This window comes from Condylura cristata, unplaced genomic scaffold (assembly GCF_000260355.1).
Source record: "Condylura cristata isolate star-nosed mole 26May11 unplaced genomic scaffold, ConCri1.0 scaffold00002, whole genome shotgun sequence".
NCBI classification, from domain to species: domain Eukaryota; kingdom Metazoa; phylum Chordata; class Mammalia; order Eulipotyphla; family Talpidae; genus Condylura; species Condylura cristata.
Window position 1 is genome coordinate 72980642 of NW_004567103.1, and position 6176 is coordinate 72986817.

The window sequence follows — 6176 nt, forward strand, 5'->3', positions numbered from 1 at the left end:
AGTGGCTTAAGCTTCTTAATGTAGTGCTTTAACATGCTGTGCCACCAGGTAGGGCCCTGAAGTTCTTTAAAGGGTAACAGAGTGACTTACTAAACTTTTTCTTGTATTTCTGCTCATGTAGCCTCCTGTCTTCTGAGGAAAAGGGAGGGAGCTAGAGATCATCCCTCCAAGTACCCCATCTCAAGTATATTTTCCTCATGATTATTTTCTAAGTATATAAATGTGACTTCTCTTGAAATCCTAAATTTTTCCATAATTAGTTTTATTGGCATTTAACTGCTTGTTAGCACCTCTACAAAAGAATATAGGCAAGGAAATGAAACTCATCTATAATTAGACAATACCAAGAAAATATTTGATTCATTCAGTACTGTAGGGAAAAGAATCATAGAAGAAGGTAACTTTAAAGATCATCACTTTGAAGTAGTTAAGAAGTAGGATGTGACTTTGGCTACAAAAAAGGAATAAAACCAACTTTACAGGTTAACTTTGAGCTAACAATCTGTGATTAATTCATGTAAGAAATCCATGAGTAAACAACTCAGAAGTTGGCGCAATGACTCAGCAGTGTGGCTGAGGGTTCAGACCCTTCCTGTCCTCTCATCATCATTAAAATGTTGGGTTTTCAGGCCTTCCCTGGTGGTGCAGTAAGTTAAAGCACAGCACTAAGAAGCTACAGCCACTTCAGCATGAGTTCATCCCCACCAGGGAGGTGATTCACATGGCGCAGCAGACTTCTCCTGACCCGCCCACTCTCCACTCAGCAGTGTACTTGTCAGTTGGCCTGTTCTGCTCCCCACTCTGTCTCTGGTGAATCCTCTCACCACTCCTGTACCTTGGTTCTGTATGCATAAATAAATAAATCTTTTTTTAAAATTGGGTTTTCATCCTCATGCTTGTTTACATGTGGAGCGAAAATGGTAGACACAAGTGGACTCATCTCTTTCCCCAATAACTGCTTTCAAAGCAAGAAGCATAAGGCAGGGAAAAGATGTCATTGCCACTTTAGGTAGGAAAATAACCCTTTCCTGAAACCCTCATGCAGACTGCTCCTTGAGTCATGGAGCTTGGCTTAGGTCATGTGAATACAAGGGAGGTTGAGCAAGGGAGGTTCATTATCCAGTCTCCTTCTAGCCTAAGAAGTTGGTTAGGAAAAGGGTGATTGTAATGACTACAGATAATCAATCAGTAGCATCTGTCAGGTGAAAACTGTCTTGGGAAATAAGAAAATTAAGTCCAAGAGAATTTAAGAAACTTACACATTCAACATTTGTAAATAATCCAATAAGTGCTGAAATCACAAACTAATTGGTGACAAAGCCAAAGCAAATCTCCAGGTCAATCTGATACATCCAGCCCTGTGCATGTCACACCACAGTCCATTCAGTAGCAGAAGAGCAGAGGGAAGGAGACATATGCAAATTTCTGGCATTAGATAGATGGAATAACTAAGAAGGGGATAAAGAAAGTTTTTGAATAATATAGACACAAAGCCCAATCTACTAGATATTACTAGTTGTGAAAATATACACCCACAGAAATTTTTAAACTACTGGCTAGTAGTAATATGTAGGGGTCTATGATCCCTGAGTATTAGTGACTACTGTCAGTGCTAAACCTTCAGACTTGGGGCTATTAGGTGTAGATTTCTTTTATATCAGAATGAACAAGACACTGATAATATACCACCCCAAAATCAAATCTGAACACACACACACATATACTTGTATAAATACTCCACTATTTTAGAAACTTTTTATTATCCTGGATTTCATGAATGAAGAAGTTAAAGTTTAAAAAATTTCAATGATTGGTGTTGTGTCTCAAGGAGACATAACATGGCACAGATCGGTGATCAGTGTAATTTTTATGTGATCTCAGGTAGTAAAGCTTAAGTTATACATTTGAGAGGAGCATATATTTTATCTTTCTGAAACATATCAGTTGTCAAATTACTTTCTTTTTTTTTTTCTTTTTGGTGTTTTCTCAACTTTTCTTGGTGGTGGCAGACATGAGGGCCATGATAAGTAGTATTGAAGTTTTCTTTTTTTTTTAAAGCAAAATAACTTACCCTATGTTTGATACCAGATGAAATTGTGAGGGTTATGCTCCCTCTTAAGCTCTATACACTATTTCCAGTGAAGTGCTCCAGGCTTCTGCTTAGGAAAGCTCTGGTAGACTACAGCTATAAAGACATACTGTGACTCAGCACCTTGTAGGTTTGGGCATTATGTAAACTTTCATATTCTTGCTGAAAGAGATGGTGTCCTTGATGCTCATTTCACCTGGGTGACACCTCAACATCCTCAATTCAGAAGGGTTTTGGAATGTTTCAGCTGGAGCTGTAAACAAGCAGCAGCTTTCCATCTGGCATGGCTTTGTCCAGGCAGCATGGGAGAAGTATACTTGAGTGATGAGAGGTGCTGCCAGAAGTCTGTGGGCTTAGGGTGGATCATGTGGACACTGCCATATGGCTGTAAGGCCTAGACCCTCTCAGTGCTCTCAGGATCCTTCACATGTTTCAGGGTTGCATCGACATCCAGGGTCATGAGCAAACTAGATGTAGCAGGGTTGTTTGATTCGCCTGCTGGCTCAGTGAGTGGCTAAGGCTTTGTGGGTCTGCTCTGCAAGGGGAGGTGCAGGAAGGTACTGTGTTGCAGAATGATCTGTAGAATTTTAACCACTTCCACAGGTTTGGACGTGGTAAAATAAAGAAATCTGTCTGCAAAGCCGTCCTGCTATTGGGGAAAATCAGCAATGAAATACCTCTGAAAAAAGGCCACTTTCTGCAAAAAAAAAAATTCATTCATCTTAAATAAAGAGGTCAACTCCTTGAGTAGTTCAAACCATTACTATAAGTTGCAAGGCTTTTGTCTTGCAACCATGTGATGTATAACCACCATTTGCTTATTTTCTACACCACTACACATGAGCTTTATCTTGTAGGTCTCTCCTATGATCTGTTTTGCTGCTCCTAACAAGAAACACTTTGCTTTAAATACAAAGGGGTGGCTACATTCTACAGCTTTTCCTACACAGCCTTGATGAGAAGCTGACACTGAAGATAAGTAGCAGAGAAATCCTGCAAATTCAGATTGAAGTTCTCCAACTCTTTGCAAGTCCCTAATGGTGAATTCCAGCAATTTCTGGGTAATATTGTTAGGGATTTTTCTTAAGATATGTATGGGTTGCAGGTTTACTTCCTCAATTTCATCACTAAACATGTCACAAAAAAAAAAATCAAGTACTTCTCAGCAAAAAGAGGGTGAAAAAATTGGGCCAGCATACACAGAGCAATGCAGAGCTCTATCTAATTTCTTAGACAACCCTGGCAAAGGCAGGGACATTAACCTGAATTACCTTTGGAATTCATCCCAAAGTTGAGATTATTTCCAAAATGACACAGAAAACTGGTATTATTATTATCGTTCTACAAATTACATGGAGACTTCTAAGAACAACTATAAGTTGCTTAATTTGTAGCTTACTTATGGAAATGAGTTTCAAAATTACACTCTGGTATGAATATTAACAGCCTCAAATTACCTATATAAGCTTTGTCCTAAATAAATGCATGGAAACCATTGATACAGATCCTAAGACCTATGAGTGTTCTTTCATACTGCAAGAGGAGAGCATGGCTGAGAGTCTAGGAGTAAATAAGTCCAGGATAGGGGAGGCCAGAGCAAAACTATGGATTGTACTCCATCTCTGTTCAGACCCTAGGCCATTACCAAGGTATTTTGCATGATGACAAGTAAATGCTTTAACCATGACATTGAGAAATGGCCTTCTCCTCATAAAGTTTGCTCCCATCTTAGTTAGAGCTCAAAGGGAAGAAGGACTTCACTCTATTCCCTTTACTCCCTAAGATAATTTTCTGGTCTAACCAAGCCTACTTCTTTGGAGAAAGACAGTGGCCTCTTTATTGCATGCAAGGGAAATCTAATTAGATTGAGCATGGAAGCTCATTTTTGGTAATTATGCCACCATATATATAAGGATGCCCCAGTAAAACAAGCATCTATAACCATGCTCTTGCCTTACTGTATATAAAATTTCTTGCTCCCAAGTTTAGATTGTGTGACTACTCTAAAGGGACACTGAAAGTAGATATAGAAGGGTCTCCAGATATGGTCCACTAAGACTCTATCCTTTAGCTGAACAGGCAAAGATACCTTAATGGAGCAAACAAAGGAGCCAAGTCAGAAATATAATTCAGAGCTCTTAAATCCCAGTTATTGAACTGGGAACTCTTTGATTTTCTTAAGTATATGAAATGCTACTTTTTTTTCCTATGGCCCTTTCATGGATAATCTATTGTGGAATGTATGTCTCTTCCAGGATGTATTTTCCTGTGAAGAAAGAGTTTTGTAAATAGTTATTGGTAAAGAAAAAAATAATACTATATTTCAGGCACATTGTAGTCTTTTGTGGACTTAGTGAGAAACCTACTATTTACCATTTTTTAAGACTTATTTTTATTTTATTTATTTTATGCATGTAAAAATTGGGTGCATGTTCTTACATGCATAAAATAAATTGTGGGGACTGAGAGGATTCACAAGAGACAGAGTGTGGAGAACAGGCAAATCTACCCCAAACACTCTGTGAGGAGAGCAGCAAGCAAGACAGGAGAGGTCTCCTACACCATGTGGGCTAGCTCCCTGGCCAGGAATCTGACCCATGCTGCAGTGGCTGGCAATAGCTTGATAGCACTTACTTTAACCTCTGTACCACCAGGGTAGCCTTACTTACTATTTCTATGGAAAAAAAATATATTTATTGTTCCAAATAATGGACTTACACATGCAATTTTTGAATAAAGGTAGTTCATAACCAATTTAAAACTATGAACCCTGAAAAGTAGTTCTTGGAAATTCCTGTATCTTCTGCATGACCACAGATACCCTGTGACTATGAGATAACAAGAATCATTGTAGGGAGTTCCCAATGCATCTTTTACCTATGCCTTTTTCAAGTGTCAGAATGGCTATGCTCTAGAAGTTAAGACCTTTCCAAAGGCAGATCTACTTTACTGAGGTAGAATTCCTGCTGTGATGGACATGATTCACCCAGATCCCTTGTCAAGGGGGGGTGGACTGTGATAAATGTGGTTGATCCTGCTCTTACCTCCTTCAGGTTCCACCTCAGCTAGAGAGAGTAGCTTTGTCCAAGACTGTGCCTCCCTAGAATAATATTTATCTAGTGACCAAGCAAAGCAATAGGATAAAGGCCTTATATTTAAGATCAACATGAGTTCAACCCAGACAGACAACAGGGAGGTTCAGAGCCACCTCCCTAATCTGGGCTTTCCAGTGGTTTGGCCAAGGTTCTCTTGGGCCTGCATTGCCCAATTCAAGTTCAAATTTTCTTCTGTTCAATCCTGTTACCTCCTTCTTCTGGTGGGTTGTTTTATAAAAGATTTTTTTCTTAATTCCAAATGAATTTATATTATTCTTTCTGTTCATAGGTTTTGATCCTAATAATTATCTTATATCCCAACTTCCATTTTATAATCTGCTGCCAAAGAACCAAGTCTGAGATTGTTTATTGCCTATCCAACAACCATTCTCCTTTTTGCTAATCACATTGCAATACCTTAAAGTGTAGTAGGGGGAAGAATACACCTCAGGACATGAATTATATTGGGCCTAACCAAAGTAACATGATTCCAATTTAGCTTGTTGTGCATGAGACCCAGTCTTGCACATACAGACATCTGTCAGGAACTTTCTAGGAAGATTTTTCTCCTTGATGAAAGAAAAATCATTATGAATATTAAAGGAGATGGGTTTTTTTTGTTTGTTTGTTTTTGTATTTTTTCTTTATCCACTTCTTTCCTTACCTGCACAGGACACTGTCAAATGATGTCTGGATCTGCAGCAGCCTCAGACAACAGGCAATGCAGAGGAGACAACAGCTCTGTTTCTGCCATGACATCATTAAGATGAACAACCACCACTGTAATTCTTATTACATAAATAATAAATGCCCTGTTAGTTGAGTTTTCTGTTATTTGCAGCTTAAAGCATTTCTAATATGCACTTCCTCTGGCTGGCACAAGAAAAGGATTATATGATTCACATGGTTAACAGAAGATAGAGCTCTCATAAAACATTAATAGCAGTTCTAGGTTTTGCAGAGCTTAAATTGAACAGTAGTTTTATGTCCAA

At 38.7% G+C, this 6176-nt stretch overlaps 1 pseudogene; it reads right to left on the reverse strand.

The window, feature by feature from the left end:
- Positions 1 to 2483: 2483 nt before the first annotated feature.
- On the reverse strand, positions 2484 to 3224 carry LOC101628593 (annotated as a pseudogene).
- Positions 3225 to 6176: the final 2952 nt, after the last annotated feature.